This window comes from Ailuropoda melanoleuca, chromosome 11 (genome assembly GCF_002007445.2).
Source record: "Ailuropoda melanoleuca isolate Jingjing chromosome 11, ASM200744v2, whole genome shotgun sequence".
Classification (NCBI taxonomy): Eukaryota; Metazoa; Chordata; class Mammalia; order Carnivora; family Ursidae; genus Ailuropoda; species Ailuropoda melanoleuca.
In genome coordinates, this window is record NC_048228.1 from 86,079,314 (window position 1) to 86,107,294 (window position 27,981).

Sequence of the window (27,981 nt, forward strand, 5' to 3'; positions counted from 1 at the left end):
CCTTGGCCCTGAGTAATTTTAATAATTTCTGTACAAGTCTAATCCACTGCTTTGGGGAATGTTTGTTCCTGAAATCCTTGTTCGACTACTTGCCATACAATTGTTGATTCAACATTAAAAAAAAAAAAGTTGCATTTCTTATAGTCCAAACCATCCTAGACTTGGTGTGTCTGTCTCTCGGTACTTTTTTTTCGAAAATACTGACAAGCAAAAGCTAGCTTCTCCTTGTTAAATGTTTTGCGTCTCAAAGAGGAGCCTAGCATGCCCTACTGCGCTAGCCAGTAGGGCTGAAAGTGAGTCAGCGATAATGAACTCTAAGGCACTCCATGCAGCTCCTGCGGTGAAACAGTGAGTAAATCTGACAGGCATTCGAGGTCGCAATAATGTAAATGGGTGTATTCTTCAGGGGATTTTATTTCTGGTGTTTGAGACCTGCAGGGATTGTAATGCCCTCTTGAAATGACTTGAACCAGTGAGAGCCAGACATATTTTTTTTTCCATTATCATAACCTCCAGGCCATGGGTTTTTATCATAATATTATTTTATTCCTGAATCTACTGATCACGTTTTCAAAACCATTACTCTTCACAATAAAACTTTCAGGAGAGAAATTTAAATTTTTACAAACCACAGTAAATGTGGCTATGAAAAAACTCACCAATACCGACAATCTCCCTAGCAGTATTGGTTATTCCTTATAAAATAACAGGAGTGTTCAATCAAATGATAATGCATTCCCCAACACTTTCTACTTCTTTTGCACTGCTTGATTTTAAATTGTGTTTTTTCTCACCACAAATACATACATATATATATTCCAGATTGTTAGTTACATACTTTTCTATTTCATGTGCTCCCTTCCTCCTGTGAGTCTTTGTAGCTTTTCCATAGTACTCAATGCTTGTGGTCTTGTATGCACACATTTTGTCTCTGTTACCACTGGTAGACTGTGCTATCAAAGCATAGACTACAGCTTATTCATCTCTGCTTTACCTGCAGTACCTTATAAAAAGTAAATACCCAATAAAGCGATGAAATGAATCAAATAAGTTGGCTTCATGTTTTAGAGTCTCTATTAACTATCTGAGTCAACCAAATACAGATTACACAAAACAGTAAATTAAGGATTAAAATATATTAGCACTGCTAACATCTTCAATCTTTTTGTTTTGGTCCAATAACTACCTAAGTCAACCTAAGTCAACTACCTAAGTCTATAGATTATAGAAGGTGGTAAAGTTGGGATTAAAATAATGTAACTGTGCTTAATGTGAAATAAGGCTTCTTTTTTTAATGAAATTTTGTGATTTTATTGCTCATGTCTTATTCAGAGCTATACCTCGTGAAAGTAAAATGCCTTAATTTAATACCTACCTCCTCCGCCCTTTAAAAAAAAAATTCAAGATGCCTTCATTTTCACGGATCCATTTAGTACTTACATCACCTCGTGAAGTAGGTAGAACAGATATTATTAGCCCCACTTTACAGATGGTGAAACAGAGATACAGAATGGCTGTGAGCTGCCCAAGTTTACCTGTGTCATCAGTTAGTAGAATAAACATTAAAAAGTCCAAGCCCTGGCCTAGGGCTCTTACTATACCCTGTCTTCCAGCCCTTGCACAGACTCTGTGGGGACTTCTGTATGATCGAATCTCTCAGCCCATGGGATCCTGTGCTCCTTGAGGATGACTTTTTATTGTTATCACTAATAAAATTATCATTAAATTTCCCTCACACAGCCTAGCATGTGGCACATAACAGACCCCAGAAGATGCATATTAAATTTATTGGAAGCCTAACAACCAATAAATTTTCTCAAGTGCACCTCCCACCTACTGGTTTACTATTATATATGTCTTTCCTATGTCTTACCCTATTAAATGTACATGTAATTACACTTCTTAAAGTAATTTTTTCATGGATTTATATAAAACTACTGTTTCTAAGGTCTAAATATTTTTATTTTCCTCCCCTAAGGTCTAAATATTTCAAGAATAAATTAGGACAGTGGTGAAATATTGCTTTTTGCAGTTTTATCAGATTTCTCCAGAATATTTTGCTGTATAAATCTATCTAATAAATAATAAATAATGGACCTTGAACAAGGGAATATCCTTAGACAGATGATTATGCAAAGGGAAAAACCCGATTTGGGTCTGTTTGAACAAATGTCTTGGAAGAGATTCAGGATTTTTTTTTCTTTTTACTTTCATCTCTATTGAAAATGAAATGAATATTTTTACCAAAGCCCATCAAATATAATTCAATTCAACAGGCACTTAGTGAAAGCTAACCATGTAGCAGACAGTGGGTCATGGTTGGGAAGAAAACACATTTCAGGAGACATTATCTCTGCCTTAAAAGCAGCAGGAGATTGCAGTGGTTCAGAGCTCACTTTCCTCTGATTCAAATCCTGGCTCTCCTACAGACCAGCAGTCTAACTTTGGCAAGGTAACCCTTCCGTGCCTCAATTTCTCTTCTATAAAATGTTGGTAATAATTTTATTTAGTGCATTGCTTTTGGTGCAACGAGCAGGACCAACTCATCATTTATGGGGCCTTGTGCCAAATGCAAATGAAGGGTGCCTTGTTCAAAAATGATCAAGTATTTCAAGATGGTGACAACAGAGAATTAAGCCAGGTGGAGGCCCTTCTCAGCGTGGGGCCGTGTGTGACAACCTAGGCCGATGCCTAAGCAGCCAGGCCTGGTGATGAGTAAATGATTAATATACATAAAGCAGTTAGAAGAGTGCCTGGCACGTGGTAAGTGTTATATTGTAGTGTTAGTTTATTAATATTGAAGAGTTTCACTGAACATGTAAAAAATAGAAAGAAAAATGATAATTTTTTTTAAGATGCAGGATAGATCTCAATTGCGAATGAGCTCTAAAGTTTGTAACAATGTTCTCATTTGCCCTGGATTTGAGGTCCCATCACCAAAACGCACCACTTCATACTTATTTCACAGAAATCATTCTTGTGTCTGTCCTTCACATGAAATGTGCAGAATGTGAGTTCATCCTTTTTATATGACATTTATATGATACTTTCCATTTGCTTACCTGCATAATTTTGCCTCAACATAACACACAGTATACGTAACAGGGAAGTTTCTTAACAAGAGATTCAAGTCCTGATCTCTCTACTGTGCAGATGGAAAGTACTCTCATTTCATTGCTAATTTTTTTTTTACATTTTCGACCTAATGTCCAATCCTTAACTGTAAAAAATATACACTTCTGTGATATCAAAACAGAAGTCCACTCAGAGGTGTCCACATAGTAATCCCTGGAATCCGTGAATATGTCGTTGGTTAAGGTTGCGGGCAGAATTATGGTTGCCAAGCAACTGACTGTAAGATAAGAAATTATCGTGGATTACCCAAGTAGGCTAATGTAACCACACAGTCTCTTCCATGTGGAAAAAGGAGGCAGAAGACAGCAGTGCCAGGGCCATGCATTCTCCATTGCTGATTTTGAAGATGGAGGAATGGTCTCTGAGCCAAGAAATGAGGCCAGGAGGTAGCAGATGGAAAGGCAAGAACAGATCCTCCCTTAGACCCTTGAGAAAGGAATTCAACCCTTCTTATGCCTTGATTTTGACTCATTGAGACCCATTTCAGACTTTGGACCTCCAGAATTGTAAGATAATAAATTTGGGATGTTTTAAGACATTCAATTTGTGGTAACTGTTACAGCAGCAATAGGAGAGTAATAGAACCTCTATCTATGTATATGTGTGTGCACACACACATACACACACCCACACACACACTCCAGATATACTTTTGCGCATTGAGAATGGCTGTCCTTCAGGTCCAGTAAATGCCCTCACAAATGCAGGCTGTTCTTGCTTGAATCAGTGAGGAATCGCCCTCCATGCTGGATGCCAACAAGCTTCTTTAGCTTTCAGCTACAGACACGTTGTGGTAGAAAATGCAAAGAGTCTTCTTTTCTTGACCTAGACTGGAAATGCTGACCCTCCACACTGGTTCTACTGCACTGAATCTACTCCTCCATTACTGAGTTGATCACATTAGTCAATATCCTTAGCCAATATCCTTATCTGTCAATATCCTTATCTGTCTTCCTCGCTAGGCAGGGATAGCCTGCAGGAGAGGGACTGCATCCGTATTCCTATCTTCGTATCCATGGCATGACAATGCCTGGAACATGGCAGGCTCATCAATATTTCTTGATTTAAATTAATGAATGGATGGCTAGAAATTTCTTTAAGCAGACACATGTGTGCACATAAACACACTGGGTAAGTTTATACTTTGATTTTATTTACTCCTAACAACCATGTTATGAGGTAAGCACTATATTAGTTAGTAATGGTAGTGATGGCTAGGAAAGTCAGATTCAGAACTACCAGGCTTGTGACTAGGAATCACCAGAGCTTTCTAATCACTATTTGACCATTGATCAATAAAAGAGCAACAGGTTTCATGGCTATTAGCTAATATAGCATCACATTAGCCAGGAATCAGCCAATGCTCACAAGATAGCGAATTTCAGGGTACACAGAACATACTTAATTATATAAAAGAAAGGAAGGGGAAAAAAAAACTTCTCAGGAGTCTAAAAGTTAGATACTGTTCCTGCTGCATCTGGATGGATAAGTGAGATAAAATTCTCCAAAAGTGGAGTCACAGGATCTATTTTTGTGTTATTATGGGTTGTATCATTTTTAGCCAAAACCCAGTTTCATTCAGCCACAGCAAAAACAAAAGTTCACAATTCTGCCTCAACTTGCGATGCTGAGCTCACTTGTAGGTGTGAATAAATTTGTATTTTTTTTTCTCAAAAGAAATTTAACAAATCCCAGTTAGTCACGTGTGAGTTACTGTGCTTTTTTGAAGTGCCACTTTGCAGTGTTTACTAAAATGACAAATCACTTAAGTACTGATTCATATGTGGCTAGATCTCAATGAAGGAGCATACGTTAAATTTTTTTTTAAATATGAAAATTATAAGACATCTGAAATATGAACCATCCATACAACTTTAATTTTAGAGACAGAATTCATTAGCAGAAAGAACACTTCCTAGCAGAGCATGACAAAGACATTTTATTGATGGCGGTATCAGGAATAACCCCATGGATGGGTGTCTCACGTCCATTTTACGCAGATGAGACTTGTTCCCACGGGAGGAAGGAAAATGCGTCTTGCATCAGCCTACCATTTACCGGGTGAACTGGAGCTGAGTTTGACACTAATTCATCTCTTCTTGTTTCGGAGTTACCCTGAGGGGGGAGGTGTTCACAGTGAGTAGAAGCCCTTGCACTTTTATATTTGGTTTTGGTTTTGTTTTCATCAATCACTTAATAATAATCTTATCAACCACTGAAATGATAGGAGAAAAATTGTTTTTAAAATCTTTTTAAATTATTTTTTATTATTATGTTCAATTAGCCAGCATATAGTACATCATTAGTTTTTAATGTAGTGTCAACAATTCATCAGTTGCGTATAACATTATTGGCATAGTCATATCCATGACCCTATTGTTATGCAAGGAACTTGTGCCCAGCATTCTACAAAAGTTATTTACCTCACTGAGTTTAAAACTTAACATTACTGTATGCAAAACTGTTATACCCATTTTACAGAAGAGATTTTCATCCCAGAGCTCCTAAATGCCAGGATAAAAATTTGAACTCCGTTCCTTGAATTAATCAAGTGATATCCCTTTTCCTTTCTAGAGTAGTTCTTAAGATGGCAGCATAAAGCAGAAACATATCTCATATGGTTAAATTCCAATTATGATTCTCTTTGTTCTTTTAATTGCCCAGGCATAAGTGGAGGAAGCTTATGAGGTCAGCTGGACAGGAAGTTGAACCACCGCAGATAACAGGACGGATGCACGAGAGATCAAGCCGCGCAAATGAGAGCAAAGAAAAGTGCAGTCTCTGACGTAAGGCCACTTGTGGGGAAATGTGAAATAGCGGGATGCCTGAACACGCATCCTTTCAGAAAGACTACTTTGATGAAATGCTCTCACTTTACTAATAGCGATTGCACTCTTGCTACATATAACAAAGTCCAACAGTGTAGTAAACAGAAAGAGTGAAATGAGCTGAAGCAGAAGAAAGTTGTGAAATTTTGAAGCCACTGTTGAGGAAATAAAAGTTAGAGAGGACTGTTTTAGCTAGAGAAAGTTGTGTCGGAATGCATAAAACATTTAGAAAAATAAGAACAAACATCATTTGAGAAATACAAGAAATTCACAGGGATGTGGAGAAGAGCATAAATAATTCTCATCCTGGAATGGCTAGAAAGCTAACTAAAAGCAGAGAAATAACCTCAGTGATCTCTGAAATCCCCCCAGATCTGGGCCCAAGATTTCTACTGTTATTATTTAGTATTAGTGCTGCAGAGCAGGAAATAGTAAAGAAAAATGAAGAAAAACAAGTCCTACCTAATGGGGAAATGAGAGCCAGACACGGAAAGAAAGCAAAAGAAGCATGAAGGATGATTTAAAAAGGAACTAAAATAAAGGAAACATGTTATTTTTATTTTTATCCTTTTTTAGCCCAAAATAATGAAATAGAAAATGTGCAAAATGTGGTACCTAAATCCATCAACAGCAGGATGTACAAAATTATAATGTCTCTATTACATCACCATATGTAGTACTTTTGATTGCTAATTACACTATCAGATGTATAGACGTATGTGATATGAATAATTTATTTTCTGGGTTTTTTTAAACCTAACTTTGGGTCTTGAATACATTGACAAGATTCAAGCCTACAACGTACATAATGTGGAAATGTAGTTTCAGGCAATTATGACATAAGTATACACTTTTCAAAGCATTCATATTTAATTTAAATAACGTGCATTTAGGTATCTTAGTTGAATTGGATTTGACATGCGGTGCATTTTAAAATGTCTCAGGATGAGAGTCTATTAAAGAAAAGATTGCTATAAAATAGAGACTGATAAAGAGAAAAACGAAAGGAAGCAGAATAAATAAGCCTAAAAAAATTAGCATGCCACAAAACCAGGGCAGATTCTGATTGGCTAGACATGCAATCATGATTTACTAGGCTATTTGCTCTGCAGGCCGATAAATAACGTGGTGTCAATGGAGCAACTGTCATATCATAAAGAATGCCGGCCATAAAGTGGTCCACATGAAAATATATCATCAACGTGTTTCCATCCCCCTTCTCTTTTAGAGCAAACTGTGTGCAATAAGATGGTAAAGGTCCTTACATTTTAGTAGCCGTATTTCTAAAAACTGCGGATCATGCAAATTATTTGGTTCTTTTTTTTTCTCCCAGTTTATTAAAAACTAAGATTGGTGGTATTGTAATATTCTCACCTATTTAAAATTATGACACGTGGTTAGATTTCAATCTAGACACCTGGCTGTAGAAGAATTACCCTTTATTGCTGTTAAGAGAGTTTTGAGCGTGTTTCTTAACGGGTTGGCATTTGAAGAAGTACATTGCGGACATCAATTAGTTTACTGCTGCCAATTGCTTCATGAAATAAAGTTGCATCTGAGGGCTCAGGCTGTTGCTTCTAAATGTGGATATATTGACACTCAATCCACTAACCACTTTACTCCTGAAGACAGAAATTTGATTTTTTTTTTTTTAAGATTTTATTTATTTATTTGACAGAGATAGAGACAGCCAGGGAGAGAGGGAACACAAGCAGGGGGAGTGGGAGAGGAAGAAGCAGGCTCATAGCAGAGGAGCCTGATGTGGGGCTCGATCCCATAACGCCGGGATCACGCCCTGAGCCGAAGGCAGGCGCTTAACCGCTGTGCCACCCAGGCGCCCCAGATATTTGATTTATTAATCGAAATTTTACCCTCCAGATTTGCTTACGATTTGGAAAATTTTAAAAACCACCCTGAACTTCCTCTCTCCCAATGCACACCATTTGCTTTCTCAATCTATTGTATACATCTGGGTTTCACTTGTTTGGTGACTAGGAAAATGAAGGGACAATTTTCCATACTTATATATTTATATGTATTTAATTTACATCATATATTTAATTAATGCTTGTGGGATGGAGTATGGAATTATACATTCATTCTTCCTGCCTCTAATGTGGTTCCTTGGGTAGAGTCCTCTCTGTTTTATCACATACGAACCCTAATACCAGTTCCTCCCAACCCCCTTTCCCTCCAGAACTAAACAGAACAGAACGGCAGCTGGACAGATTACTCCAGTTTGAACAGATGAGGTAACAAAACAAAAAGCAGATACATGTGCGTCTGCACACATACGTGGGTTAGGTCTGGATTAAACTCAGGCATCAACCTTCATGTCCAAGTTAGTTAACTGAAAAAAAAAAGTCATAATAGCAACATTCAAAAAGCTTTCATAAGGCTCAGAGACCATAAGAAACTTTCACAACATAGTCAAATGACTATTACAAATGAAAAGAAACCTATTGATTAAATGTCACCATTGATATCTATGGTATTAAAAGAAACCCACAAAAACTCAGGGTCAAGGTCAAGGGACACTGTACACAGAGCCCTGTGAATGCCAGGCAAGCCAGGAAATATCTTGGGTAGCCATAGCTTTACTATGAGTAAATGTGTGTATTGTGGGTAGAGAAAAGAGAAAAACCACTTTTAAAAACCCACTCTAACTAGAGACCCAGGCTTTTGGAACTCTAGTCAGGAACTTTAGTCACTTCTTTTTTTCCCCCATGTGTTAATTCAGAAAAACACACGTCTATGAGCCACATCTTTTTCATGACGGTCTCTTTCACATCGCTATAAAACTCCATGACGAATACATGTATTTTCACAATGTAGATTAGCTACTTAACCAAAAAGAAAAATGTAAATGAGATAATTGGCACTGCTTTCAAGCCACTAAAATGTGAATAACTGGGCATATCTCAAATATTGACAATGGAAATTAAGGTCATTGAGCCACATTCCACTCAAGAGTTTCTTTTTATTGCTCACCAGAACCAAATTCATGATTGTGGCTTCAGCAAGAATATATTATGTATTTACTCTTGTCTCTATATTTATGCACATGACATTTCCTCTGCTTCCAATATCTTTTCCTGCTTCTTTGCTTCAGATAATATTTATTGAGTACTTACTATGTGCCAGCCGTTGCTCTACATACTTTATACACATCAACTCCTTTTGTTCTCTCAACACTAACAATAATAGTACCCACCTAGTGCTTTTGAGAATTCAATGACTTACAATTTGGAGAGTGCTTAGGACACTACAGGGCACAGAGAAATTGCTCTGGAAATGTTTGCCAAACAATCATATGAAATAGGTTGTATTTGTTACTCTCATTTGACAGATGAGGCAATGGAAGCAGGGGTAGATAAGGAACTCCCAGGGACTGTGAGCTCATAAGTGGAGGAACTAGACTTTAAACACCAGCAGTTGAACTCCAAAACCTGCATTCTTGACCATGCTTAGCCACTAGGCTCTGCCACTTCTCAAAGATGTGCATGGATTCTTGCTTCAACAATGTGACCCGAGACACCTCCTCCAAGAAACCTTTCCAGAATTTCTATCTGTGCTCATAGCAGACTGGAGGCTTCTTGAGTATCCAAACCATATTCTGTGACATAGTCTCCTCCAGGGTACTTGCACACTGATCTGCACACAGCAAACACACAGTAGATGCACGAATGCCAATATAGATTGACGGTCTTGGGAGTATAATGTAAATGATAACGTTTTAACTTTAAAAATTTAACAGACATACATTGAATATTTTACGCTTAAAAAATATAAATATCTGTTCAGTTTAATTATTCTCTTATTTATTTATATTTCTGAGTAGATAACACCTACATACCAATGACCGCTCCTTCTGGGACAGTCCTATATTCTTATTTTTGTACTTTTTGAAAAATAAATACTGCCATCTTTACAGACATGGGTTTGCTCCAGTTCTATCAATGTGAGTGGTACTAGCTGTGAGTTCTGCAATGTTACTTAACGTCTATGAGTTTCAGTTGCCTTCGCTTTCAAACAGGAATTCCGGTACCTACTTATAAAGTGGTGGGGGGGAGTATAAAAACAAAATAATAGTGGGCACAAAGTAAGCATCGTATAGTAAGAGTGTAAATTGCATCACAGGGTTTTATAAGGAAGTGAGATATAAATTTAAAACCAGGGGCGCCTGGGGGGCTCAGTCGGTTAAGCGTCTGCCTTCCGCTCAGGTCATGTTCCCAGGGTCCTGGGATCAAGACCAGCATCGGGCTCCTTGCTCAGCTGGGAGCCTGCTTCTCCCCCTGCCTGCTGCTCCCCCTGCTTGTGCTCTCTCTTTCTCTTTCTCCCTGACAAATAAATAAATATATAAAATCTTTAAATTTAAAACCAATACACATATAAATGAAGTTTAGCTATAAGTTTATTTGGGCTGGATATGTGAATTTTCTTTGTGTTTTTATCTTTCTAATATTAAAGCGGGAAGGTATTAGCATTGCTTATATGCACACTGACTGTTAGAAGTGGGACACATAGAGAAAAATCTAGAGTAGCTATGGGAAATCAAGTTGAAAGTTAAAATTTCCTTTTGTGGAAAGAGCCGAGATGCCCTTCAACAGATGACTGGATTAAGAAGATGTGGTCCATATATACAATGGAATATTATTCAGCCATCAGAGGAGAGGGGTGGGGATTGGGATAGGCCGGTGATGGGGGACTGGAGGAGATTATGCTAAGTGAAATAAGTCAAGGAGAGAAAGACAATTATCATATGGTTTCACTCATTTATGGAATATAAGAAATAGGAAAATCAGTAGGAGAAGGAAGGGAAGAATGAAGGGGGGATAAACAGAAAGGGGAATGAACCATGAGAGACTGTGGACTCTGGGAAACAAACTGAGGGCTTCAGAGAGGAGAGGGGTGGGGATTGGGATAGGCCGGTGATGGGTAGTAAGGAGGGCACATATTGCGTGGTGCACTGGGTGTTATATGCAAGTAATGAATCATGGAATATTGCATCAAGAACTGGGGATGTACTGTATGGTGACTAATATAACAAAATAAATATTATTAAAAAAAGAAAATTAAGATTTCCTGAAAATAACCAATAATCAAATAAGAGGACTTCTAAGACTTCTTTAATAACGGCCTCTTTGAAGTGGTATGGTCTACAATATTTGGTGATTTGGAAATCTCTAGATGTTCTTGGATGGGATGTATTCACTTCTGGGTACGGGTCCAAAAAAAGAAACTTTCTGGTTTTTATTTCCAAGAGTGATGCTACAGGTCAATACCACGGAAAGTGGAGCATGCCGGGAATAAGCTCCAGAATGGCTTTTAATACAATAGATATGCTAGAGGCTCGATTGCACTAGTGATGGATTATTGACAAACTGTATTACTGTGATGCATTTTTAAAAGCATATGTTTACTCCTGTAAGTTGCTGTTCCAGTTTGTCTCAGTGTTCAGGGCATTTGTTTTATTTGTGCAGATTATCCCCGTCCCAGAGAATCCTAACCACAATACGACACAATCCACTGACTTACTATGAGTCCTGCTTCCCTTCCAAAATATCCATAATGAATATTTATGATTGTAAACTCAATATAGGTCCTCGAAATAAATAAATAAATAAATAAATAAATAAATAAATAAATAAATACATGATAGTGCTTCCATGCCTTTAATGAGGTTATCAAATGGAGTAGGTTTTAAAGAATGGTCAGGTCAGAGTGAAGCCCTCTGCGGGGCATGAATAATGAGAAGGATACAGCAATAATGCTTGAAGGAAAAGAAAGAAGTAAGAAGGGGGGGAGAAAGAAAGGGGGGAAAAAACAGGATGGAAGACAGAAGAAAATAATAGCCTTTCTAGCCAGATACAAACCAGAAGCCAAACTTGAAGAAAATTCTACATTTGCCCAAGTCATTTTCCTTATTATTTTAAGGTACTGGCGGTCACTTCATCTTATTAAACATTAATCCAAAAAGCCAGTCAATGTTTGGCTTAGTCTGACCTGCCATTTCAGAATTTTTAAGAAAGAAAAAAACATAGCCACACAAAAGCATATTAATATTGTTTGATATGTTTGAGATGATCCAAGGGCTTAAGCACTTAAACCACCGTAGCTCTTTCTCAAAACTCCCAATGAAGTTTTGACATTTTCCTTGTTGCTGGATGTGTTCTTTGGGCTTCTATGGAGAAGCAGCTCCTCAGAGCCACCATCATGGCAAAACAGCAGTTAAGAAAGAAGGACCGACAACAGCAATACAGATCTGACATATTTTCCTTTCCCTGGCTTGCTGACACTCCTCAGGAAATGAAACATGTGGTTTTGATGAAGTGGTGCCTTAAATTTTAATGTGGCATTGGTCTATCTTAGGGTTCCTAAAGGTTCATGGGCAATACACTAAAAGGGAACTAATAGCTGAGAAGGAAAAACCAACGGAAAGCTTAGTTATATACAAACATGTTGTAAAGTGCAAGTTAGAAATTGAGCTACATTACATGGAAATATAACACCATCGATAGTCTTCTGGTTCCTATCACAGATTCTCCAAGTCAACATTAAAAATGAATCACATAAATAATATGCCTTGTGCATAATCCCAGACATGATTCAACAAGGTCGAACAAGTAGAGGGAGAAAGAAATGCAGTGGTAATAGGACCTAGTGTCTAATGTGGTCCTCTTCATCTCGGTTATTGGCATCACCGTCTACTCCACCGTCCAAGATAGGAGCCACAGAATAACCTTTACGATTTTGCCTTCATGAACACAACATATTCCCATCAATTCGCCAAACTCTATCCATTCATCTTTATATATGCCTTGTGTATGTCTCCCTTCACCTGTCCCTTCTTCACTACTGCCCCTTGATTTGTTATGTTACTCATCCTCTGTCTCCTGTCCCTGACTGTAGTCTCTTTGCCACTAATTTTAGTCCTTCTAATCCCTCTGCTGCCAGAATTATCTTCCTATAACACACATGTCGGATGATTACTCTTTCTAAACTGTTGATGACTTCCTGTTTCCTGCAGGATAAAGTCAAAACACCTTTTCACGGTATTCAGATGGCTCCAGGTTACCTGTCATGCAGTTATCATCCCCTAATATTCTGCCCTACACTTCAGCTTCCTTAACCATAATGGAATACTCAGAGTTCAAGGCCATTTCCATGCTCCTAAACTGTGTTTATATTGTTTCCTCCTACTCTGCCTTATGAAATTTTACTTTGGGTCATGGTCAGATACCCTCTCCTCTCTGGAGCAGACACCCCTCCCCCAAGGCAAGGCAATATCTCACCATCTTGTCCTTCAGTAACTCGGCATGTATCTCCATTAACAGGCCGTGGTAGGTTTGGGGAGCTTCCTCTTTGAATTGCAAAAGGAAGGTACACCGTCCTTACACAGAAGGAGTGAAACAATTTTGTTTACTCATTTTTTTAAGGAAAAAAAAAGTCTTCTAATTGCCTTCACTGTATCTCCGCAAAACACCACAACAAATCTGAAGTTTCCCAGGAGAACATCAAGTTACATTTCAGAGCATGTAGTGTCATTCTGTCCACTCTTTGGAATGGACAGAGAACACACATGGGTTTGGCGGACAAATGACCCAGAGAACACTTGGTGGGCAATGACCCAGAGAAAAGATAATGAAGCTTCTAATGCTGTCACAAAGAAGAGCTAAATGAGAAAGACTTCCCAGATGGTGAAGGAGGAAGCATGTATATGAGGGAAGAAAAAAAGAGACTTCATTTTAATCACATACTATCAGACAGACAGCCATCAAGAGGGGTTCTGCCTTTGCTATGACTGACCTTTTTCAGTAATTCTCCTAACTTATGGGCCATGGCAGATTCTGGGTTCTTTACTCCAAATCTGCTGAAGAATAAAAGGAAACTGCTTTTGCTGAGCAAAACAAGAAAAAAAAGCACTTTGGGAGTGAGATGTAAATGATAACCCTAAAATTAGAGAAATTGGAAATTGTCATTTTTAGTTGGGTGCTTTTCATTCTGCAGAGGCAACACTCTCAGTCCTGTTCTGAGTTAGCCTATCCCATTTGGGGATCATTTGGGTATGTTAGGTTTTCAACTACTCTAAACACCAAGATGCTAGCTCCTGATATTATAAAGCTGATAGGAGCCAGGAGTTTCCATAATATGATTTCAAGGAGTCTCTATCACATTCTGATCTCTGAAAGTCATTTCGTCAAATGGTTCTCGTTATCAAAGACCCTCAAACACCCAGGTGGCATCATATTTAAATTTGCAGGGACTTTATTGTAATCTCAGCAGTATCTGGCTGACAGCAAGAAGGTGGTATAATGGACTATAATCATTTTGCACAGAGTAAGGACAGGTCCAGCAGAAAATGCTTAATTCTAGGTGATGGCTCCTGCAGGGTCAGTAAAGGGCACGTACTAATAAGGAGCTGCACCAAAGTACTGGTGACGACATGCTCGTTGGAAAAAGCAAGCTCAGCAGATTCGCTGCAGCTAATAGAACCATTACTGCTGCACGTCAACTATGAAAAATACCAGAGGACAGGAGCATCAGAGTGAAAGGGATAAGAAGAGAGCAACCACAATAAAAAGAGATAGATCAGGACACCTGACATACGCCTCTGTGTTTTTATTGGCTGAAAGTTAACCACGTCATCAACTCTCACATGGTTAATTACGTTAACCATCTATCAGATCTATGACACAGAAGTGGGCCCAAAAGCTTTCTCAGGACCATCACCACATTTAATTTGCACTCTGTGACCAAGTTCTTCATTAGATTACTATCAGTCCAAAGCTCATTTCTAGGCATGGCTCTATTGTCATCTGCTCCTACATCCAGGCTCTAAGGCTCTGATCTTTGTCGTGTAATGCTTGCTTTTCTTTTTTTCTTCTCACTCATGTAGAAAATGTAAAGCCAGGCAAATGAAGGAAGGGAAGGATAATGCAGGAAAAGGACTCTGTTGCTTTTAAAAGGGACTCATTCTTCACACTCTTTCTAAGGGCTTCTGCTACCACTGGAAGCATGAGGTTCACACAGGTTCTTTTCACAACTGGGAGCTAGACCAGGGCTTATGCCAGGGTGCGAAAGCCTCAGGTAGGTCACCTTCCTGTAGGAGCTCACCAGCGCCCGTAGTAAAGCACAGTCCCTGTGCAATGACCACAAGAAACACTGATGCTTAAAAGTCACGTACTTGAAACGTCTCCCTGAAAATATAAATTTTTGCTATAAAGAGGTAGTAGCACAAACTAGGCAAACCAAGACGGATTCATAACAACGCGCAGCATCCCCATAGGAATGCAAAATAGCTCTTTAAGGCTTACAGTACCATTTATCAGCCAGGAAAATAATAGCACAAACAAAAGACGAAAACAAAACACCTGACCTTTTACACAGCTCACTGTTAGTCTGGGCCAGGCTGTGGCTGCTCAATGCAACGCAACAATGAGAAAATGTTCCTGGATGGGGCGCGTGACATTCCCAGCCTAGCATTCACTGGCCTGCACCGTAAAACACTTATAGCATCAGAGCCCCCATTATTTTGAGTAAAAATGAAATTAAATAATAGAAGATCCCTGTAAATAAATGTAGCAGGTGCTCTTTGAAAATGGATTTGCTTAGGTGGTGTGTGGGGGCTGGAGGGGGGCCCCTCCCATGACCTCACTACCAAAGAGTCTAATTAATCATGCCTAGAAGAGAGAGGATACTCTCAGGTGACCGGTTTGCCCTTTAAGAACTTACTCTGTGTTATCACCCAATATCTGAGATACCGAGCCTCTGCCATCATCAGTTACTATGCTGTTATGTGATGGAGCTTAACTCGATTTATCCAACTCTTAATTTAACCGTTAATAAAAACTGAGCATCAAGGAACATAGCTCACAAGGTTCGGAATAGCGCCTCTGGGATACACATTTTATCCTTCCCACTGTTTCTATTCTGGTTACATCAGTATGCAGAAGCCATTGCAACTGAATATTCCTAGACACAATAACACTGTACAGAGAAGGATAGGTTTGGGTTTAAATAAGGAGTTTCAAAGTCTGGCAGTTCCTACATGCCGAAGGCACCAGCCCGGGGGAGATCCTGGGCATCCATGAACACAAGTGATCTGTCTCCAGAGATTAGGAAGGAAATCCTGGAAGAAGCACAGCTGTCTCCTTGTTTAAGTTTACGAAGACAAGTGTATTTGCAGCAGAGGAATGTTCCCTTAGATATATTTCAGGCCAACCTCAGTGGTGAGAAATCTTGAGTAGATAGGGCTATCTATGACCTGCATCTGACTTAGACCTTGAGAAGGCCACAGTCCTTGGCTTTATCTCAAAACCAGTTTAGTCACATTTGTATTTTCTGGACACTGGGCCAAGCTAGAGAGACACTAAACACCATGGGTCAAGCGCACATGTGCAACTGCACACCCCCTTCTCCTAGGATACTGAGATTGGGCTGTCCTCTTCCCCCTGTATGATATCAGCCCCTCTGGAAGCCTGAAACTACAAGGAAAGGGATGAAAGCCTTATTTTGGACCCAAACTTGGCTGAGAACGCAGAGAAATCACTTCTGGTGATTTCCCAGTATCTGCAGATGGGATGGTAAAAACCTGGTCTTTGGAATCAGACAGACTTGAGTTTGAATCCAGTGCTGCCATTGACTAGTTCCAAGGTCGCAGGGCAAGTTAATTAACCTTATCTGTAAAATGGGCCAAACAGTGCCCATCTCACACTGTGACAATTCACGGACCCTAGATAGCAGAAATGCTTGCTGGTGGAATGTGCATTGTCATGAGGCGCTATATCAAAATTTAAGCATTGGTCCATTTATTTCTTTTTAATGAGGCCTAGAAAGATATTGAGCTGTGAGGAGAGCAGTGGTGGGAACATGGGCTTAAAGTACCCTGCAAAACTCTGTAATGACCTCCTGGAGTTTTCTTCACTGTTGTTCCTTTATATAAATATTGCATTTCCCTCATGTGTCATCTCCAGGAAATCCCTGTTGTCTTCTGTGTTTTTGCAAATGTGCCAAATAATCAGATCACATTTAAAACACAATGTCCACATTCATATTACAATGTGTCCCCCCCCACAACCCCATTTGCTCCAAAATGAACTGTGTATTTGATATTCTGGTAGCCATTTTTACATAAGATGTGTTGGTATGTTGGCTATAACCTACGTAAACTCAAAACTTTATTCCTTTGGGAGAAAAAAAAAAACTAGTGTTGTTTAATTAGCATAAGTTTTTTTTCACAGTAATATGCTCAGTTTCTCATCAGAATAATGTATTACTATTTTTAAAACAATTTGAATATGATCTATCATATTTCATGTGTTGTTGCCCATATGGTTCTTCATAGGCAAGTGCCGGTCAAATACATGATTCCTTGTAGAACACTCTTTTTTCAGGGTCAAACTTAAACAAATATGAGGAATCATTTGGATTAATATGTCACTTTTTAGATATTCCTCAAGGATGCAAGAATTGTTTTCATTTGAAAAAAGAAATGCTGGAGTCAAAAGTATGAAAACAAAGACAGCTAAGGACTCATGGTCCTTCTGGGGCTTTTTTATACGTGAAGACATTCTCTCAGGAAAAAAATGTATTTTAATACTTTTGCAAATTTGGGCCTGTTTTGAAAAGTGTTCGTATTATTTTATCTTCTTCTCTATTCTGTGCTATTTTACTTGTTGTTATGTCACTGTTGTTTTAATAAAAGATTTTCCTATTATCAAGCTACCTAAAATTGTTAATTGAAATAAATCCAAGAGCATTATTTTCAATGTTAAATCTTAACCTGTTAGTACTCTTACTATCTTAATTGTTCTGGTCAATATTTTTGGGAAAAGTCAAGATGCTATTAACTTATTTGGAGCACCTTTAAAAGGTTGGGCATGTTGCTATCGATTCTGTGCCTCCATCCAGGCTTCATTCACAACTTGTTTATGATCAACTATCTCTGGTAAGCTCATTTCCAGGCAGAAAAGGCCCCATTCCCCATATTCAGCCCCAACCCCTTCCAAAAATCTTTCAAATAATTTTCTGGAGGATTTATTTTCCAAAAAGAGATGAGTTCTTTGGTCAAGCCCAGTTATAGGAATTTATTCACCATACCTTGCTAGAGAAAAGTTTCATATACTGAAAATTATTTAAGTGAAATTCACCAAATAAATGATTTCATAACCAAGTTTAACTTCATTATTCAAGGAACTATCATAACATAACACCCCCATCGAATTAGTGGCAGGGATAGACAATCTGAAGATGAATCATTTAACATGTCCTTAGCCAAACAGCAATGGAGTCTATTTTTACTTTATCTATTCAATTTCCCCCTAACAATGTGAGATTCCTGTACAAGCACAAACCNTAATATATATATATTTAAATAGAGTCTTCATGTAATACATTTAAATTAGGGCATATCTAAATGATCTAGAAAAAGGAGCACAGCTCTGTCAAACAGGTAAGTGTCTCATTTCAAGGCAGCAGCACAGACAGCCAGACACAGGCTCCCCATCATTCCTTTTTATCCTCTTGATACTGATTTTCTCCCTAGAAAACAGTTTACATCGAAGGCCTTGGTATGTATGATGGGAAATTTCTAAAAGAGCTCATCCATTATGAGGCATGGCTCCTCTATCTTCATAAAGAACAAGAAACACATCACCTTCAGAAAAAAAAAAAAAAAAGAAAGAAAGAAAGAAAAAGAAAAAACCCAGTCATTAGTATTCTGTGTTCTGTGGGCCATACCTCAGCCGCCCGTCTCATCCTGTGACAGCAGGAATGATGTACACTGAAAAGTGCCCTTCCTTTTCCAGTCAGCAGATAGAAACCCAAAATGGTTAGGAATAGAAATAATCACAGTAAAAATCAATAGGATTCAGTTTTATAACTATAGGTGGAGGGGGGAAAGAAGAGGTTATAAATCTCGCTGTTGGGCTCCATTTTGCAATCTTTCCTGCCAGTGATCCTTTGGTTTCCAGGTGTTGTCATGCTTACTTGTTGTTCATGTTATTCCTTCAGGGTTCCTTGGTTCCCTGGGATCATTAAGTTACGAATATTGAAAAGAACACTGGCCTGGGAACCTGGTATTCAAGACTCTAATTTCGACTCTCCCAGGAAGAGTGGGTAGGTCTGAGACAGGGCATTAGACAGATGCTCACTTCAGTATTTATCAGTAAGGAAGTCCTGACTGGCCAGTTCTGTAGGGTAAATCTGAAGCTTATGATGGCTATCCGGTGACATATACATATATATGAAATTAATTATGACAAATGGAATTGTTGGGTTCTCCTCAAAGGGAAAAGGCTGCTCTCTTATTGCAGAAAGAAGTCATCTGGTGTTGGTGAATCAACAACAGCCAGTCTCAAACTATGAAAAAAAAACCAAAACATTAAAAATTTTCCTTTTCAACACGACACATATTAATGAGTACTTACGCTCGCCTAGGCACTGGCATAGATAGGAAGGATACAGCGGTGAACAAAAGAACACACAAAAATTCTTAAATGCCTTGAACTTACATTCCAATGAGTGAGAGAGAAATAAGCCAAATTTATTTTGTAAGTGTGCCCCACACACACACACACACACACACACACGATACATATATACAAACTAGTGGACATGCATGCATACATACATACCCCCAGTGGGATCGAAGGAAAGAGGAGAAAAGTGGGGTGTTCGAGACCAGGAGGAAAGTCCTATTTAAAATAGGTCAGTGAGGAAGTCCTCCCTGCTCACGTGACTAGTGGAAGGAAAAAGGCTGAGCGATGATGTGGGAATTTGGAAGAAACATCCCAGGAGGCAGAGCAGATTTAAGGATTCCGAGCAGGAAGTGAACCTGGCCTTGCGGCAGGAAAGGGAAGAGGTAAGTGTGGCTACACCTGAGGGAGAAGAATGTGGTCCGAGGTGTCTTGAGAGAGTAAGTCAGATCACGCCTGGTCTTGAAGCTTTGGGCTTTAACTTGAAGTGAGATGGGAAGTCGCTGGAGGCTTCTAAACAGAGGAGTAGTTTGAATCATATTTTGCAAGAATTACTCTGACTATGGTTTTAAAAATAGATTGCAGTAGGGGTCAGGGTTAGAAGCAGAGAGACACCCTTTTTGCCATGCAGAAGAGATAGCAGAAAATTAAACAAAACAATTCAATACATGCACGCCCCATACAAAAACAAAACAAAACAAAACAATGAACACTTTCTAACAAAAATCCCCAGCATTCTGAAAAAAATGCAATCACTGACCAGTTCATTTGCTCATAGTATGAATACTCATACGGAAAGGAAAAAGCCAATGGGGATTTAAAAATGCAAGTTCTTCAACAAATTATATGTCCCTAATTCTATATTTGCTTTCTATCTTTCCTACATCTATTTTTCTACACCTACTAGATGAAATTTATAAAACAGATACATGCAGACAAAAGGAAAAATTGAAACCCAAATGTTTTTTTAAGTATAGTGCAGCCTCTTTCATCTTAGAACACGCTAATAATTAAACTAAGGCCTAAAAGCTCGATTTAAAATATGAAAGCAATATAACTACTCCGTGTACTGAAACATAGAGAAAGGATGTAAAATTATTAAGCACTGTGAGTAAAAGTCTCAGAAACCATATTGCATCGAGCCCTCACAAAATCCTGTAAGACAAATGGACGTGAAAAACCCGAAGCTTCGAGATGTTAGATAACAGAGCAAGTCAAATACCAGGCTTGGATTCAGATCCAGGTGTCTAATTCTAGATTCTCTTATATCACAGCTGCCATGGTCTTTATTGAGGTATGTTTTTCTATAAATTTTCTCAAAATAGAGATTGCACAGCCAAATAACTTACTATCTAAGAATGGGCAGTACTGTCAACAACTTGCCTTGATTTGGCCAGTCTGTGCTCTATTGGTTTGTTCATCATATTTCTGGCAAAGTGATGCAGGAATAGAGTTCTCCGCTAACTCGTGATGGAGCAGACTAATGAGGTTCTTCTGTATTTAAATGCAAGCAAAAGGCCTTTAATAACAACGCTGAAGAGAAATTCCAAAAACGTCCCATTCCCCAGTTTTTTTTTTTCTGATGAATGCCCTATCCATTAATATCTTTTTTCTCTCCTAACTCTTTACAGAAAAATTCTGATAAATTCACTGAGTAAAACTTATCGTGAAAGGCAGGTATACATTTCTGTAAATTTTCATGGTTTGGAGAACAAGTGTTTTGTCTTCCACTACCTAAATGAAGAGATGAACAAATGTTTCAAAAATAATTCTGAATTCCCCCTAGAAACAGGCACTTCCCACTCCCCAAATCTAAGAGAGCTAAAATACATTTCATTCCGAAATTTTACTTTATTTTGTAAAGAACTGCAATATAGATTTAATTTAAAAGAAGCAACATAACTAAAGGGGAAAGTACCTGCTTACATGTTTTAAAAGGTCAGTGTCAAAACTTGACACAAGAAAATGTGTTTCAAATTGCACCTTTTAAATTTAAATTCCTCTTTAACCGTTCTCTGCAAAGTTAGTCACTGCAGGAGAAGAGTACTTCAGGGATTTTAGAACGAACGGAAAATATATCTTAAAGCAAAATATGCTACTAGCAGCATTATACAAAAACTCAAGAGAGAACTGACCTCACTTGAATTTCTTTAAATGTGTACAATATATTTTAAAATACATTTGAAGCCCATTTGGCAAAATTTAACTGGATGCATTTTTGTGAGTTTACTATAAAAGGAAGACAAATAGTATAGTAAGAGGATAAACAAAACAACTGATTCATCTACAAAACACTGCAAATCAATAATTAATCAGGACACTCTCCGTATGTAATCTAGAGACCTGATTCGTGATACATTGAATGAACCTATTTGCGTTGTTTTAATACCTTTTCTCAAAGTTCTGTCTGTAGTGAGATCCTGCGTGTATTTCCCTGACTTTTTCATTATATTATATATATACATACACGGGCATATAACTATATATACAATCTGTACTAACAAATAAAAATGCACGTATATATTTATAGTCTTCATATAACTTACAAGTTAGGTTTATTCTCTTTATTACTGTAGTGCTATTTATTTCATGCTTGTTAATCTGTCTCAAAGCTGTACTCTCTAAGCCCACCTAGTGCAGAGATAGTCTTATGCTATTTTTTACATTCCTATCACGCCAAACATAATATAGGAAAGCAGATGCTAAATTTAAGAGTCTTAATTAACACATTTGTTTTAATAAAAATTATGGAAAAAAATAGACTCTAATCTACTCTTTTACCCTTACATTGGGAATTAAATACGAAGAGCTTGTAACTTATTCCAAAACCTAAAGAATATATTTAGTTAATAAATTTGCATGAAGTTTATATCATATTTTAAGCCTTAGATATCTTTCACAAGGAGATAGGACCCACGTGATTTGTTTCCATATGTCTTTGTACCAGGTATTAGGCGCAGAGCAATGAATACGAAACAAGAGTCAACAGAGATTTCTAACATGAAAGGTCTTCCTCATAAAAAAAGAAAATTAAGTAGGTAAAGGAAATAATTTTTGTAGGTTAGGACAAGGTGAAAGTACCACCAACAATGATGTTCAGAGAAGAAAGAGTAAATAAAATTGAGTCCTTGCTGTATTTCACACTGTTTTAAAACAATCCACTGACTAGTGAAACCAACTAAAGGAGATCATTCCTAAGTGCATCAATAATAGAAATTCATATGATGAATGAAATTTTCACCAAGGATTTTGTATGAAATTAAATCTTACAGAAAAATTTGGAAATGCATTATGAAAAAATTTGCAAATGTATTTAAAATGACATTGGCTTTCTTTTATATATATATATATATACACACACACACAAATGCATTGCAAACTTTATATGTATACACCCATATTACCTATATAGGTAAAAATATATAGGTACACATATATAGGTAAAAAATAAATAGGTAATATATGTAAAATATATAAGTAATATAGATGTAATACAGATATTTACACATATATGTAAACATTAGCTATATGTAATATAAGTAAATTTACCTATGTGTAAAAACAGGTAATAAGAAACTGTGGAATTAAAGTACATTTGCTTATCCAAATATGAAAAATAATATATAGCAGAGGTTAAAATTTCATGGTAAGTTCAGACATAGATAAATGTAGGTATATGACTGAAAAATTTATCCAATTAAGAAAAAATGTAAGCAAGGTGAAATTTACTTCACTGCTCTGTAAACCTGAGCTGAGTGTCTTTTCTCTACACTGTAGGATGCAGTACTAGTGATATCATACTGTTTCCATTGTGTTTCTGTTTCCCCTACCAGGGCTAGAAACTTCCTGAAGGCAGGGATTGTGCCTTATACAGCCCTACACTCCTTATCTTTAGCATAATGTTTTGCTATATCCATACTTTCTTGAGTGAACAAACGTCATTTACTTGGAACCAGAAACTGATGGAATTTTTGCACACTTACTCAATGAGTAACATCCCAAAATAAATAATTCAATTTTAATAATGCCTTGGTCTGCCTCCGTTTTAAAAATTTCAGGTTTGCAAATAAATATGCAACAAACGAAAAGATGTTTTAAAAAACTAGATTTTTCTCCATGTTTAAAAACATCCGTTTCAATAACCAACAGTCCAACTACTTTTTCCTAGGAGGGGCTAGTATCCTCTAGTTTTGAAGATGATGCTATCACCTACCATAGGAATGGCACAGCCTTTTGGCTCTCCTACACGCTCAGTATAACAGATCTGTGAAAGTTCTATCCAGAGTCGTGCTAGAGTATGGGATTCTGATTGAGTTAGCTCATCTGAGCTGTGTTAACCACTGGAAGCCCAATATATCTTCATAATGCTTAGAATTATGTTTCCTTCATTTTCTAATTAAAGGCCTGATTATATTTATGACAGTTGGAGAATTTAATATGTGCATGTTTACTTAGCCGAAACATGAAATTCATCAGCTCACCTACTATTCACTTTTATAATAATAAGAAAAATGTAAGTAGCCTTAATGTTATTCTCTCAAAGTAAATTAGATGAATAATGTTTTCCCTTCATTACATGAGAGGGGAAAGAAAAGAGAGTACAGAGAATAGGGTTTAGAAAATGAGGGGAGAGCATACCCTTCAAGGAATTGATTAAATCAGGGATAGAATAAAAACAACAGTTCATGCTAGACTGCAATTTTACTTTATGCTCTAAAATTTTGAAAATAGTTTAACAGAATTCACCGGCATGTATCATGATATGACTCACCTGTCAAATTTGGATTTTGAATTTGCCCTAGAATGTTTAATGACTTATTAGTAAACACTTGTACCCAATATACATAAAAATTATTTATTTATTTATGTAACAGAGATAGACAGCCAGCGAGAGAGGGAACACAGCAGGGGAGTGGGAGAGGAAGAAGCAGGCTCCCAGCGGAGGAGCCTGATGTGGGACTCGATCCTGGAACACCGGGATCACGCCCTGAGCCGAAGGCAGACGCCCAACGACTGCGCTACCCAGGCGCCCCATAAAAATTCATATTCTGACAGAGTGTTCAAGTAATCCTGCGTGAATTTCTGAGGGAAAAGTGATTTCATTACTTTAAATGTAATTTTGAGATGTTTTATTGTTGGTAATATTCCCTAAATATATATGGAGAATGATAAAACAAAGAGTGATAAATTCACAGGTACCAATGAATACAGACTTTAGGGCTTGAAGGCAGTCTTGAAACCATACTACCACCCACCCTCCTCCCAAACAGATGTCACGGACCAGAAAATTGAGAATTTTACAACAGTAGACATTTAAACAGTTGTATTTGTTTAGACCATCTAGCTCTAAAGCTTTAATTCTCAGGAATCTTAAAGATTAAGAAGCAAGTGTCTTAGTCCCCTTTCTTGCGATAGGCACATTTCATCTCTTATATAACTTGTCCTTTGCATGTACTTGCCTCTGTCCACTGAACTGAAAACTTTAATTAGGGGATGTGATTTGTGCACCTCTGAATTATTTCACTCTACTCTTTTGCACACGTCTGGGCCTTGGCTTTGCCTAATCTTCCCCTGTCCTCTACCTAGTAAAATGGTACTATTATTTCAAGGCCCACTACAGGTGCTCTAAATCTTTTCCTGAGTCTCTTCTGGCTTCCAGTTGCCTCCAGAGAGAGCCACAGTGTGACTTTCATGGACCCGAGGCTTTTCTGTCTTTGAGGAACACTTTCATCATTGGAAAATCTTACAAAATATATATTATGACTCTGTTGATATAAAGATGAATATATTAATATTGCATATCAAAACATTTTATTTGACCTAAAAGGTCCTTGTTTTTCTTCTGATTTTAAAAGAAATTAAAACATTGTCATGGGTTCCTGAAAGTATTATGGATCCAAAGTATTTACATATCATGCCCAGGGAAAGACGAATCTACCTCAGTGCCCCCCACCCCACGCCAGAGTTAAAGACTCTACGCTACGTTATCCCCAAAGCATTTTATTAGTACTCATCACTGTGCCAAGCAAAAAGCAACCCCTAAGAAATGTTTGTTAAGTGTTGCTGGTCAATATTTCACCCTTTCTTAATAGGTAATTGATTATATTTTACCTCCCTAAAACTCGTAAGTTCCTCAAAGAAAGAGCCAAGGTCTTATCCACTTTTGTATAACTACAGGCTCATAAATTATTTGGTATACAGTAAATATCTATTGATTCAACATGAATGAAATTGTGCTTATTATCTTTGCCAACTCATACCCGATGCCACTGATTGCCACTCTGAAAGAAATATTCTTTCCAGTAGAGGGTAGGGCATCCTTCCCATTGAGGGGAATGAATGAAGTTTCTGATTGTCATTCAGATGTATTCAGTTGTCCCGACCTCAGATATGACTCAAAATGGCCAAACAGCTAGAAATTATCCCTAGTGGTAATCCATTTCAAAAAGTCGCCACTGTATTTTATGAGTCATGCCCTTATATCACCATGGTGCCTCTACCTTGACTGCTAAGATTTAGCCATAAGTCTCAAGACGAAAATGCAAAAAAGAAATGACAGAATGAGACGTTGTCTTACAAATTATAATTTACAAGAGCTTGCATCAATTATTTATTATACATTTATGTATTCATTATAATAATAAAATTTATTTATATCATTTATTTCCAGTGAGTATAAAAGCACAGAAAGAAACTAAGAACTTGTATGTGGGATATAACAGTAACCGAAGATCTAATTAATTACTAGCTATTTAATATTGTCCTATATCTACTTACTACTTTAAAATAAACTACAGGGGTTCCTGGATGGAACCTCAACTCAGTCGGTTGAGTGTCTGACTCTTGGTTTTGGTTCAGGTCATGATCTCAGGATCGTGAGATCGAGCCCTCCGATGGGCTCTGCAATCGGTGGGCAGTCTGCTTGAAATTCTCTCCCCCTCCCTCTGCCCTTCTCTCCACTCATGTGCTCGCTCTCTTGCTCACTCTCTCTCTCTCTTTGTCAAATAAATAAATAAAATTTTAAAATAAAATAAAAAACTACATACATAAACTATTTGTATACTCACTCATTTCACTGACATGTAATAAATGTCTATTACAGATACTGTAGCAGGTATGAAGAACGGTATGTTACAGCAGATCTCAGTGCAGTGAGACAAGTAGTCCCTTGCATTACATTTAGATCATTATTAGGACAGGTGAACATTTACACCAGAGAAACACCTGAGGGGGCTCCTGACTCTGATTTAGGTTGCAAGTGAGGAACTTCAGGTTTTTCTTAATGAAATCAGCAAATGACTCTTCTAACTATAAAAGTCATGAAAAGAGAGCTAAAAAAGCAAAGCATAAAGAAGAAAAAAATTGTCACCCGCAATCCTACCATACAGACTTGAGCTACATACTGAAGAACAATGAAAAAGAGAATTTGCATTCCAGGCATGTACAAAGGCAAAGAGGTGTGAGACGGCCTCACGAAATCAGAAAAGGTGGTAGAACATTAGAGCCAGGGGCACAGGACGCCTTATATATAATGTAAACCAGACCCACCCATTCTGCCTCTGTGGAGAGGGTCACTGGGGTTCAAAGGCAGGAAGCAAGCAGGAGAACTGGCTTCTTCCTATGGGTCCACACCAAAGCCCCCGTGCAGCGGGAGGTGTGAAGTTAGTGAATATTCACAAACCTCCAAGGGACCAAAGCTCAGAATAAAGCAGAGCTGGTGCAATTCTACACCTTCTTCCTCCTCAGTGAGAAGATATTTCAGGCTAGATGGACATTAAAGATTGTCCTATTTCAGAAGCCCGCGTGTGATAACCGTCTCTGCCTCCCCTAAGGGACTGACTTTTACAAAACACGTTCACATTTTTCATTTCTTTAATTCTTCATTTCAGCACTAAAGACTCGCAGAGAGGTCATTTCCGGGCAGCGCGGGACCCAGCGGCCAGCGGTTTGTGGGGTGACCACTGCGTCACGTACCTCGCCCGTGTGTCTCCATCTGTGAGGAAGACACACTGCAGTGGTAGGAAACACAACGAGAATGCGAAAGGCTAGTATCAGGAAAGGACGGAAGAGCAGGCACAGAGCCTGATCGACAGAACCACTGAATTTCGACAAGAAAAGATATCTCCTACTCCTTCAGGGGCAATGATCCTGCCCCCCCCCCAAGTCTCCTGAGTCCTCCTCGCCCTGGTATGATGCCAGCACCCTCCATGGGGGGCCCTCCCATGATGCCAATGATGCGCCCTCCTCCTCCTGGGATGATGCTGTGGGACCAGCTCCTGGAATGAGGCTGCCTGTGGGAGGCCACATGTCAGTGATGCTGAGGACCCCAGTGATGAGACCTCCCACCTTCCCATGAGGGTGCCCACCTGGCCAGGAGTGACTCAACCAGACAGATAAAGAGAGATGAGAACCTCTTTGTATCCATTTTTTAATAAAGATTTAATCTATTTATTTCAGAGAGACAGAGAGAGAACAAAAGAAAGCACAAGCTGGGGGAGGAGCAGAGGGAGAGGGAAAAGCAGACTCCTTGCTGAGCAAGG

The 27,981-nt window shown here is 38.2% G+C and overlaps 1 protein-coding gene and 1 pseudogene across 6 annotated transcripts in view; one reads left to right on the forward strand and one right to left on the reverse strand.

Annotated features, from left to right (window-relative positions):
- Positions 1-27,981, reverse strand: part of PCDH7 (protocadherin 7) — a 404,583-nt gene that overhangs the window by 295,333 nt on the left and 81,269 nt on the right. The window lies entirely within an intron of this gene.
- LOC105237598 lies at positions 308-27,838 on the forward strand (annotated as a pseudogene).